Genomic DNA, 13,235 nt, shown 5'->3' with positions numbered 1-13,235 from the left:
CACTCAGCGAGTCGTTAGTTCATGGAATGCCCTGCCAGTAACAGTGGTGGACTCTCCCTCTTTATGGGCATTTAAGAGGGCATTGGATAGGTATATGGAGGATAGTGGGTTAGTGTAGTTTAGGTGGGCTTGGATCGGCGCAACATCGAGGGCCCAAGGGCCTGTACTGCGCTGTATTCTTCTATGTTCTATGTTCTATGTTCTATGTCTATAACTACCAAGATTTCTCCACTTCCCTGCTGGGGGTAGCACGGTGGCACAGTGGTGAGCACTGCTGCCTCACATCACCAGAAACCCGGCTTCAATTCCTGCCTCAGCCAACTGTCTGTGTGGAGTTTGCACATTCTCTCCGTGTCTGTGTGGATTTCCTCCGGGTGTTCCGGTTTCCTCCCACAGTCCAAAATGTGCAGGTTAGCTGAATTGGCCATGGTAAATTGTCCATAGTGTTAGTTGAAGGGATAACTGTAGGGGAATGGATGTGTTCGGTGAAGGGGTAAATGTAGGGGAATGGGTCTTGGTGGGTTGCTCATCAGAGGGTCGGTGTGGACTTGTTGGGCCGAAGGGCCTGTTTCCACACTGTAAGTAATCTAATCTAAGGTTGCTCTCCTCCAACCTTCTGGCACTATTCCTGTAAACAATGACGATATAAACCTCAAAGCCAAAGGCTTGGCAATCTCCTTCCTGGATTCCCAGAGAATCCGAGGGTAAATCCCATTCGGCCTCGGGGACTTATCTAATTTTGGACTTTGCAAAATTGCTAACACGTCCTCCTTCTGCACTTCAATTCAATCTAGTTATGAACTCCACTGCCCTGGGGTAAAGACGTTGGCTAATCACCTTACCTGTGTCCCTCGTGGTTTTAATCATCGTCCTGCGATTTGTATCATCGGAGGACAATGATGCAAATAGTTCTGCTCGGGTCCCTGCCACTACTTTGCCACAATGTTCTGGGATACACTTGTTCAGGACCTAGGGCTTTCTCTACCTTTATGTTTGAAGACCTCCAGCATCACCTCTTCTGTAATGGGGACTCTTTACAAACCATCACTGTTTCTTTAACTGACCGACTCCGCAGTAATTTCTGACATAAAATGTTCATGTAGGGTCTCACCCATCCCCTGTGGTTCCACACATGGATGGCCTTATTGATCTTTGTGGGGCCCTATTGTCTCTTTAGTTTCTTTTTGTATGTGTGTGCTGCAGAATTTCCTAGCATTCTCCTTAACCTGAGCAGCCAAAGCTATCTCATTCCCCGATGTTGCTTTCCAGCTTATCCAGCTTCTCTGTTTCTCTCAAACCCTTTAGAATCAGTAACATCTTCGTCAATCCTTGCTCCATTTACAGTTTCGGGAAATGCTTCCCAAAGCAGGAGGATCAGAATTCCATGCAGTACTCCAACTGGGGACCCAGCAATGTCTTGTAGAGCCGTATCATGATGTACCAGCTCATGTCCTCAATGCTCTGACCCACGACGGCAAGTGTGCCTAATGTCACTTTCCCCAGCCTGTCCACCTGCGATGCCACTTCCAAGGAACAATGTAACTGTACCCCTTGGTCTCTCTCTGTTCCACAACACTGCCCAAGGCCCGACCATTAACTGTTAGTCCTCCCTAGTTTGCCTTAACAAAATCTATCACCTTAATCCAACTCCATCTTTCATTCCTTGGCCCATTGGCTCAGATGTTCGCGATCCCCTTTGATAACTGTATCCCCAGCCCACTATAACCCGTGTTATATACGGGCCTTTATCAACAAACTTACTAACAATGACTCCTATGCTCTTACAGAAATATTTTCTGCAAATGATGCATAACAGTGGATGTAGCACTGTTCCTTATGGCACACCGCTGGTCATAGGCCCCCAGTCTGCACAACAACCCTCTCCCACCACTCTGTTTCCTACTGTCAAGCCAATTTTGTATCCAGTTCGCTATCTCTCCATGATCCCATATGATCTAATCCTACTAACCAGTGTTCCCCGCTAAATCCTGTCCAAGGCCTTGCTGTGGTCAGTATAGACACAGTCTCCTGTTCTGTCTACTTCTATCTTCTTAGTCACGTCTTCAACAAACTCAGGCAAGTTTGTGAGACATTACTTGTGTACTTGCGTTAACTGTCCCTAATCAACCCTTGCCTTTCGAAATGGATGTAACTCTTGTCCCTCAGAGCCCCCTCCAATACCGTATGCACCACTAACATCAAGCCAATTGGTCTTTTGGTGCCTGGCTTTCCCTCACAGCAGTTTTAAACACTGGCACAACATTAAACACCCTGCAGGCTTCCAGCTCATCACCCGTGGCTGTCACTGATATAAATACCTCTTTAAGGGGCAATTCTTCCTGAGTTTCCCCCAATGTCCTCGGATACACATGATTAGCTCGAGGGATTTGTCTTTTTTTAATGCGTTTTTAAAACTCCAGCTCCTCATGTTCTGTTATGCGGAGTCTTTTGAACACTTTATTTCCCTGACTTCCCCAGTCTTTAAGTACTGATGTTAAATTTTCGTCAAGGATCTCACCCATCTTCTGTGGTCCCACACATGGATTACCCCTTTGATCTTTAATGGGGCACATTCTGTCTCTGATTAATCTTCTGTCGTTAGTATTCATGTAAATTCCTTTGGATCTTACTCAGCATTATCAGCCAAAGTTTTCACAGGTCTCCTGTTTGTCCTACTGCTTTCCCTCTTCAGTGTATTACTGTACCCACAATGTTCTTCGAGAACTCCAGCTGGCCATATATGACATGGACTGCCTTTGTCTTGACCAGAACCTCAATATCCCCAGTCATCCAGAATTTTCTACTTGTAATCAGCATTGTCCTTCACACGAACAGAAATATCCTCACCCTGAACTCTCATTTTATCGCTCTTTTGAAAGCTTCGCACCTGCCCGAGGTCCCTTTACCTGCAAATAGTCTCCACAATCAACTGTTAAAAGCTCTTGACCGATACCTTCTGGATTGGGGCAAGACAATGTTGATGGTTCACTTGTGGACCAGGCCTGTCCTTTTCCATAACTGTTTTCAACCTAATACAGTTGTGTCACTTTGTCAAAACTATCCCCAACTAATACCTCAGTCCCTTTCCCTACCTTTTTCCCCAAGGGGAGGTCAGGTTTTGGCCCTTTCTCCAGGGGGAGGGGGAACAACCAGTGGTAATTGTGCACATCAGTACACATGACATATATACAGTTGGATGGGTTCTGGTCAAGTGAGTATCGGGAGTTAGGTAAGAAGGTAAAAATCAGGGCTACAAGGGTAGTGAGGTCCAGATTACTCCCAGTGCCGCTCGCCAGTGAATATGGAAATAGAAAGATAAGGCGGATGGATGAGTGCCTGAGGAGCTGGTGGAGGGGGAAGGGTTTTTATGTCTTGGATCATTGGGATCACTTCTGAGGTAGAGGTGACCTGGACAAGGGGGACGTGTTGGACTTGAACCAGAGGGGCAGTAGCAAACTGGGGATGAAGATTTGCTAGTGTTATCTGGGAGGGCTTAATATAGTTTGCCAGGGGATTGGGGTTCTGAAAAAGAGAGAGACCATTGGCCAGTCAGAGGAAAATACACCAGCCACCGAGTGCAAGTTTCCTATTCAGGATATCCAGGGGCACAGTCAACGGAGGGAAAAGACTTAGAACATAGAACATAGAAGAATACAGCGCAGTACAGGCCCTTCGGCCCTCGATGTTGCGCCGATCCAAGCCCACCTAACCTACACTAGCCCACTATCCTCCATATGCCTATCCAATGCCCGTTTAAATGCCCATAATGAGGGAGAGTCCACCACTGCTACTGGCAGGGCATTCCATGAACTCACGACTCGCTGAGTAAAGAACCTACCCCTAACATCTGTCCTATACCTACCCCCCCCTTAAACTTCTGGTTTAAAGGGCATTTATTTCATGAGGCCTGACTGGTAAGGCAGACAAGCTCAGAACATGGATTGGCTCTGGAGACTGGGATATTATAGCCATAACAGAAACATGGCTGAGAGAAGGGCAGGACTGGCAGCTCAGTGTTCCCAGATACAGAGGGTGCAGGCGTGACAGAAAGACATGTAAGTGAGGAGGGGGAGTTGCCCTTTTGATAAGGGAGAACATAACAACAGTGCTCAGAGAGGATATTCCTAAAGAGTCATTTAATGAGGCTATATGGTTAGGAGTTAGAAAGAAGAAGGGGGCGGTCACTTTGTTGGGACTGTATTACAGACTCGCAAATAGCCAGCGGGTATGAGAAGAGCAGCTGTGTAGAGAGATTGTAGACAGCTGTAGGAATAAGAGAGTAGTGTTGATTGGAGATTTTAATTTCCCCTGGGTTGACTGGGCCACTCAGAGAATAAAAGGCCCGTATGGGTTAGAATTTGTCAAATGTGTCCAAGAAAGTTTCCTTGATCAGCACGTATGTCGTCCTATTCTACTCAGGTGGGCCCAACATTGGACCCCCCCACCCCCCGAGAAAACAACGTCAGAAAGTGTCAGTCGGAGAGCATTTTGGGTCCAGTGACCGCAACTGTCTTAGTTTTAACGTAACTATGGAAAACGATAGGAGAGGTCTATAGGTTAAAGAGCTATACTGGAACACAGCCAGTTTTGGGGCCATGAAACAGGATCTAGCAGAGGTTGAGTTGTTGAGTCTGTTTGAAGGAAAGAAACGACTGGAAAATGGGAGGCTTTTAAAAGTGTGATACTGAAAATCCAGGGTCAGTATGTAACTGTTAGGGTGAAGGGAAAATGGCAGGTTTAGGGATCCCTGGCTGGTAAGGGATATTGAGGCTCTGGTCTGGAAATGAAGATGGTATACATTGGGTTTAAGGTTTCCGTATCTACCTAAACTCTTCCAGCCCTAAAGACACAATCAATCTGTGGAGACCCTATAATCTTCTCGGGCCTAAAGGAACCGCGATCTATGTAACGTGCTCTCATCACTATCACCAACCCTGTCAATGTAAGCTCTTCCAGTATTTCCACCCATCTACTCATCTACATAAATTTTTCCAGCTCTTACACCCCTATCTGTGTTAACAACAACCTCCCCTACAACCCTTTCCTTCTTAGGCCAAACTGGAGGAGATTACTCATGCTCCTTTATCTGTGTAACTGTCTCGAACCAAAATTGCTGTTCTTATCTCCAGGAAAATCTGTCCGATTCCACACCTTCCATGTCTAAATAACCTCAGAACCTAAGCCTTTCGATATCTCTAAACCTGTTCAGTCCCGACTACCCTCCATATGTGTGTTTTTCTTACAGTCTATACATCCTACATTATCTCTGTAATCCGCTCCATTCCCTAAATAGTCCCTGCCTGTGATCAGACATTTCCTACCAACTTCCTTATCCCTGTAAACTGCTCCATCCCTCCCTCCTTCCCAACTCCATGAACCCCTGCAGGCCCTACAGCTCTCCACATTTCTGTAACCTCTTTAGGCCCTATGGTCCTCCCTCCCTGTGAAACCATCTCCAGTCCCTACATCCCTCCCAATCTGGCTCCTGTGCTCCAGATCAGGCCATTGCTGTCTCTGCAAACACCTCCACTTCTGACAACTCTTCCCATTTGTGTAACCTCGTTCAGACCCCATACTCTCCAGCTTCCTGAATCCTCTTCCTGCCATTGCAACCAAAACCATGTTTATGTAAGAACCTCCAGTGCTTCAACCTCCCCGACTCAGTAACCTCTTGAAGTCTTAACGAAACACACAAACTGTGAAACCTCTCATTTCCTTATAATCCTCCCTCCCTCCCTCCTCAAATGCCTTCATCACCATGAAACCTCACAATTACTGAAGCCTCCTTTTGGCACTGCAAACCTCCTAATGTCTGCAAAACCCTCTTGTCCTGATATTCCTCCGTATCTCTGTAACGCCCTCCACCCTCCAGTGCCCTTCTGGGGAACTTGATAGAGGAGGGAAGATTTGTAAAGTCCGAGCCATGTTACGGAGGTAGAATATTGGGAATTACAGATATAGTCTAATGTTTGTTGTGTGCAGATTATTAGCGGGGACTCTATATACAGGATTTATAACTGCTTGGAAAATCATAGTTAAATTTTAGACAGTCAGCATGGGTTTGTGAGGGGTCAGGTCATGTCTCACAAATCTTATTGAATTCTTTGAGGATATGGCAGAATATGTTGATGGCTCATTCAGAAAAGAAGGATGATTGGGATACAGGGAAATCTGTCTGTCTGGATACAGGATTGGATGGCCCAGAGAAGACAGAGGTTGGCAGCAGATGGACAGTATTGAGCCTGGAGCTCAGTGACCAGTGGTGTTCTGTAACAGTCGGCTCTGGGACTCTGCTCTTTGTGATTTTTAAAAATGACTTGGATATGGATGTTGGAGAGTGGGTTAGTAAGTTTACCAATCACATGAAGGTTAGTGGAGTGGTGGGTAATGTGGAGGGCTGTTGTCAGTTGCAATGGAACATTGACAGGACGCAGAGCTGGGCTGGAAGTGGCAGATGGAGTCCAATCTGGAAAAGTGTGAAGTGATTCATTCTGGAAGGTGAATTTAAATGCAGAATACTGGGTGAAAGGCAGAATACTTGGCAGTGTGGAGGAACAGAGAGATCATGGGGTCCATGTCCATTATTCCCTAAAGTTGCCACGCACGTTGATAGGGTTGTTAAAAAGGCATATGTTATGTTGGCTTTCCTTAGCAAGGGGACTGATTTTAAGAGCCGTGAGGTTTTACTGCATCTTTATAGCGTCGTGGTGAGACCACAATTGGAATATTGTGTTCAGTTCTGGTCCCATTTTTACAGCAAGGATGTGCAAGTTTTAGAGAGCATACATAGGAGATTTACCAGGATGCTGCCTGGAATGGAGGGCAGTTCTTATGAAGAAAGTTTGCGGGAGCTAAGGCTTTTCTCATTGGAGTGAAGAAGGGGGTGGGGTGACTTGGTAGAGCTGAACAAGGTGATGAGAGGCACAGAGAGAGTGAATTGTCAGAGACCTTTCCTCCCATGGAATAAATGGCTATTGCAAGGCGGCATAATTTTAAGGTGATTGGAGGATGGATAAGAGGATAGAGAATGGTAAGTGGTTGGAATGCACTGCCAATGGTGGTAGTAAAATTAGACACATTCAATAGACTCTTGGACAGATACATGGATAATAGGAAAATGAAGGGTATGTAGGTTGTTTGATCTTACAGTTGGATAACAGGTTGGCATGAAATCATTGCTGAAGGGTCTTGGGTGGAACTGTTCTGTGCTCTATGTTCTGTCTGGTAAACTGGGTAATAAACTCAGTCAGTGTAAAAGGATATGGCATTCAGGAGGAGCTAGTGAACTGGATACAAAATTTGCTTGATGGTTGTAGACAGAGTGATGGGTGTCATGTTGTTTTTCTGACTGCAGGCATGTGACCAGTAGTGTCGGGGGTCCACTGGTGTGTGTCATTTGGATAAATGGTTTGGATGGGAATATTGGTTTCTTGGTAAGTAAACTTCTTGGGTGACACTGACATTGGTGGTAAAGTGGTTAGTGGAGAAGATTAAATATGATACAACAAGATTAACAGTACTACTGGGATAGTGGGCTGAAGAATAGCAGATGGAGTTTAATTAGATAATGTAAGTGTTCCATTTTGGTGAAACAAACCAGGGTGGGACTTGTACAGTTAATGTTTGGACCCTGTGTAGTGTTGTCAGTCAGAGACACAGGGATGCAGATACACAGTTCTTTGAAAGTGGTGTCACAGGTAGACAGGCTGGTGAAGCAGGTCTTTGGGATGGTTACCTTCATTGGGGAGAGCATTGAGAGTAGGAGTCCAGATGTCATGGTGTATCTCTTAAAGACATTGGTGAGGCGATCATAACATTGTTGTTCAGTAGGAAGAACTCATCTGGTTCACTGACCTCCTTTAGTGAAGGATATCTGACATTCTAACCTGGTTGTGATGATATGTGGCTCCATCCCACAGCAATATGGCTGACTCCAAGTTGCCCTCTGGATAATTACCAGTGGGGTCAAAGAATGTTCGTCCAGGCAGTGACACCCTCATCCCATGAATGAATAAATAAAAATACATATGTCCCTCCCTACCTCTGCAAACCCCTCCAGCTGCAGCAATCCGTACTAGCTTTGTAACACCATTCAGGCCCTGACCACTCTCTGTAACACCCTCACCACCTCCAGCACCTTCACCTCTCCATGTTCATGTCGTGTCAATAAACCCTGACAATGATTCCCCTTCCCACAGCCCTCGCCTGCTAGCAGACCCTTTGCAATCCATTTAACATTTACTCCTGAAGCACTCTCTCACTTCAGGATTTTAAGTATTTTGCGGTGATCTTCTCAGCCTCATAATCTAGTATGATCCCTTTTGTCCTGAGTGAGGGACCAGTGGGGATTTCTTGCTGAGGGTTTTACTGTTTCAATAAAATGTCCTTTTGTTGAGTGTTTTATACTGTTCCTTTAAATGTTTTCCACTGTTCATTTGCAGACACATGTTTCAGTCTGTTTAGCGTGTTTACCTTGGTCAGTTCTGCTCTCAAACTCATGTAATTGATATTTTTGTTTGTAGTTGTAGCTTGTCCTTTCTGTGATTTACTTTAAAACTTTATGTTTATTTAAACTGCACTTTATCACAATTTCCCGAAGGATCCCTGCAGGTGACATGACTCATTCACTAAGTTTCATCACACGGTCGCTCTGCGATAGTTATGTCCCTAGCCAGTTGCACAATGTGTTTTTCAAAGAAACACTGAAAAAAAATAACCTAACTCCTCTTCCAATATCAATGCTGCCCGTGTGATTGTCCCAGATTATACGAATATTGAAGTTTTCCAAAATTATCATAATGCCTTTATTAAAAATCCAATGAGTTCCTGTATAATGCAGTGATGAGCAATGGAATGCTGTTCGGTGGCTAAAACTGTTCTGCTGCTTGTGTCCTTGGCAAGTAGTAGCCAGAATTTACATTCAGACTGACTCTACTTCATGATCTGCGGCCAATTGCTTTCTCTGTAATGCCTTTGTTGACAATAATTGTTTGGTTTACCCATTTTGCCTGATTTTACACAAGAATATGACCTACTGAATATTTTTGTTCACCCTCTATCCATGTCTCCCTGGTGTCTAAATCTCTTTTATCTCTGTGTCACAAATCCATCTACCTTACTGCAGCGATGTTGTTCATTCAAAAAAAAAACATAACTTACTCTTTCCCACAACTTCCTGTCATAAACCTATTCACTGATGTACAATTTTAGTTAAACTCTGTCCCATCCTGTTCTTTTTTTACTTCAGCAATATTCCGATGCTGCTCCCATACTTCACCTTTTCTCTTTGGATTTGGAAAGCTCCTTCCACCTGAACACTGTCCCTGCATCCTCTCTGTCAGTTGAAAGCCCTGTCCATAATCCTACCGACATGGTTGACCAGGACCCTGGTCCCAGTATGGTTCCAGTGGGGCCATCCAAAAGGATTATTTTTAAAATCAGGTATGGGATGTGGGTGTCTTTGGCTGACCAGTCTTTCTTGTCCAGCCCTAGCTGCCCTTGAGCTGAGTAACTTGCTCAGCCATTTCAGAGGGTATTTGAGAGGCAAATACTTTGCTGTGGGGATGTCATACAGACCACGTGAGGATGGGCAGATGTCCTTCTCGATAGGGCAAGTGTTTGGGGTTTTTTGTACATCAGCAATGTTCTCATACTTACTTGTGGATTGTTAATTACTATTTTTAAAATTATTGATTTCAAATTCGACCATTTTTGATGGTGGGATTCCAACCGGCCTTCCTTGAATATTAGCTGAGGTTTTCGGTACCTGCTCTAGCAATAATATCACTAAGCCATCACTTCACCTACTCACAGGTTGCTCATTCCTGACCCATTATACCAGTGCATAATGAAACAAAACCTGTTGTTCCAACACAGTTGTGTGATCCTGATATCTTCCAGCACTCTTGTGATATCACTTCGTATCTCGGTATTTCTCTCTCTCGCTCTCTCACTCTCGCTCTCTATTGCAGCTACACCAGATCCTGAGCCAACAGAATTCTCCACTCCAGAGAGACGAGGCAGCACAGGCCAGGGATGGAGACTGGGATTTTCCAGATTTCTGTGGTGGTACTCAGTGCCATTTTTAATCCTCACTGCATCCGTCTAATTTCCCATTCTATCTATTTCTCTGTCTCCTGTAGGTATTCAGAAAGGTTCAGACTTGATTAACTTCCCAGCTGCTGGGTGTCTCGTCCATCACCATATTGAAGATGGTCGGTCAGCCAGAGAGACAAAGGGCAGGGAGATCTGGAGCTTTCAATAAATCCTGCAGTGTGGTAAGATCACCCCCAGTGCACAGAGCAGAGAGCAATGAGAGGGCTCCAAAAATCGGCTAACAAGACATGACACGATACAGTATTGGAGGTGCAGCACAGTACACACACACACCCCAGGCTCAATCACCACTCCTAATGTAAGTTCTGTTGTACTAAGACTCACTACTTTGCAACAGTGTATCTATGGCATTTCTTGTGCACCAGTGTCTTCAATAACTTGTAACTCCTATAACAGTTCCTATCTCTGTAACCTTGTCCTACCCCAAACGTCCCTCCACATATTTGAAATGTACTGCATTCCAGACTACCATCCCTATCGCTGTAACTTGCTTCAGTGTCCACAACATGCCTTATCTCGGTAGTCTCCTCCTCCAATAACTGGAGACAGAGTCATGCAGCTCGGAAACTGTTCATTCAATCCAACTAGTCCATGCTAACCAGAGTCCATGAACGAGTCACGTTTCCCTGCATTTGACCCGTATCCATAAAAACCTTCTCCTCCCCATGTACCTGCGCAAATGTCTTTGACATGTTGTAATCGTACTTCTCTCTACCACTCCCCCTGGAAGCTCATTCCATAACTGCACCATCCTCTGTGTAGAAAATTTTCTCCTAAAATCTCTTTTTAGTCTTTCCTCTCCCATCTCATATTTATGCCCACTGGAACACAGAACATGACAGCGCAATACAGCAAGTTAAAAAACATCTACCATAACAGCCCTATTATTATGATTGACATTTGGGATCTCCCGACATATTTGTTCCTCAGTTTGCCACTTGTTATTAGGGATAGTAGGACAATCAAATCGAAGTGATGACCCATTTTTATTTCTCAGTTCCACTAACATAGCTTCACTGGGTGATTCCACAGGAATATCCTCTGTAAGTACTGCTGGGATGAGTCATGCAATCAAAACACATCACCACGCATCCTCTCTTGCCTCCCCTTCGATGCTACCTGCAGTTCCTCGACCTTGAAACAATGAGCTGCCGGTCCTGCCCCTCCCTTAGCTGTGTTTCTGTAATAACTAATATCCCAGTTTCATGTTCCAATCCATGCTCTGATTTCATCTTCCTTAGCTGTCAGGCCCCTTGCATTGAAATAAATGCAGTTTGATCATCAGTTTTCCCCCATTCCCTGCTATGTTCTTTCCTGCCTTATCTCTTGAAATGGCTCTTTAACTTGTGTATCAGCCTCAATCTTCTTTCTGATCCTTCGACTGTTTAAGATACAACACCCTGCCAGATTAGATTATATCCTCTCAAGCAGCTCCAGCAATTCGCCCCGTAAGGATGTGGGTCCCCCTCCCGCTCCCAGTTTAGGTGCCTTCCCCATCCGGTCCACCTGTGCTGACATCTTCCTGGATCTTTGGATTGTCCACTCAGGTCCCTGTGTTCCTCAGCGCTCCACAAGATCTGAACACTCATTATGTCTGACCTTCGCTTATCGTACTTCCCACAGGGTATGACCTCAGATTGATCAGAACTAAACTCTGCTCAGATTATCATCTGATCGTCATCAGACTGTAGCTAGAGACCATCCGCCTCACTGTGAACAACATCTTCACCTTTCATGTCATCTGAAAACTGACTAATGATATCCTCTGCTTTCACATTAGAGTAATTATTCCACAGAATGACCAGCGATCGTTCCTGTGGTACACCCGCTGGTGAAACAATTTCAAACACGAAAAAGATTATCCACCAATTTTGTATCCAAATTACCAACTTTGACTTGGATCCCCATGGGATCTTTCCTTTTGGACCAGCCTTCCATGTGGGAACTTGTCAAAGGCCTTAATGACTCCATGTAACCCACATCATCTGCACTGCCCCCTTCGGTATTTTTAGACACCATTTCAAAAAAACTAAACTGAATTCCTCCGACAGTATCTTCCTCTATCAAATCCGTGATGACGAATCTGAGTTGATCCTTTCATTTGCAAGTGTAGATTCATTCTCAGGGTGGTTTCCAATAATTTCCCTCCCCCTGCTGTCAGACTACCTGCTCTATAATTACTTGGCCTATCCCTGCTGCCCTCTTGAAGAAAGGAACCACATTAGCTATCGTCCAGTCATTTGGCTCTTCACCTGTCGCCAGCAAAGCATTAAACATATCCACCAGGGCCCCAGCAATCTCCTCTCTTATTTCCCATAGCAGCCTGGGATACAGTCATTGGACACTGGGGAGTTCTCCACTTTTTTATGCCTGTGAAAATATTTAGTACCTCCTTCTTATTTTTCTTAACATGTTATAGAACCTCACCATCCTGTCTGAAATCCCCGGCTACAATGTCTTTCTCCTGCGTGAATACAGATGGGAAGTATTCATTCACCTACTTTCTCTGGCTCCATGCACAGATTGTTTCTTTGGTTTCTAATAGGCCTCACCCTTTCCTCAGTTACCCTTTTATTCTAACTATACTGACAAAGTACCTTGTGGCTTTTCCTTGATAGTATCTGACAACGATATTTCACAGCCATTTCTAAGGACCCCGTTGCACTCCCTATCCTTGTGAATGGCTTCACCTGGTTTTATTGCACTGTGTTTTCTTCATCAAACTCAGAATATCACTTGATCTGTATTCGCTGGACTTGCTGCCTTTACTACTCCCTCTTCATGAACACAATGGGATGGGGTATCAGGCGTTAGGTAAGAAGTTAAAAAGCAGGAGCTCAAGGGCATTGATCTCTAGACTGCTCCTAGTGCCACCTGCCCCAGTGAGAATAGACATAGAAAGATAGGCCGGGGCGTGGATGTATGCCTGAGGAGCTGTTGGAGGGGCAGGGTTTTCAGTTCTTGGATCATTGGGATCTCTTCTGGGGTATAGGTGACCTGTGTGGGGGGGTGGGGGGGAGTTGGGGTGGATGGGTTAGACTTGAACTAGAGGGGCACCAGTATCACTGCGGGAATATTTGCTCGTGTTACCCTGGAAGGTTTAAACTAGTTTAGCAGGA

General features: G+C 45.0%; 1 long non-coding RNA gene across 1 annotated transcript in view; it reads left to right on the top strand.

Moving 5' to 3' along the window:
• Positions 1 to 13,235, top strand: part of LOC148137416 (uncharacterized) — a 107,042-nt gene that overhangs the window by 25,014 nt on the left and 68,793 nt on the right. The window contains exon 5 of the long non-coding RNA XR_015754341.1: positions 10,143 to 10,277. This is a non-coding gene — a long non-coding RNA (uncharacterized LOC148137416). The remainder of the gene's footprint in view (positions 1 to 10,142; positions 10,278 to 13,235) is intronic.

The sequence above is a fragment of the Chiloscyllium plagiosum genome, unplaced genomic scaffold (assembly GCF_037043375.1).
Source record: "Chiloscyllium plagiosum isolate Xiang-an unplaced genomic scaffold, Cpla_swu_hap1 HiC_scaffold_44, whole genome shotgun sequence".
Taxonomy (NCBI): domain Eukaryota; kingdom Metazoa; phylum Chordata; class Chondrichthyes; order Orectolobiformes; family Hemiscylliidae; genus Chiloscyllium; species Chiloscyllium plagiosum.
This window is presented reverse-complemented; position numbering and strand designations above follow the sequence as displayed.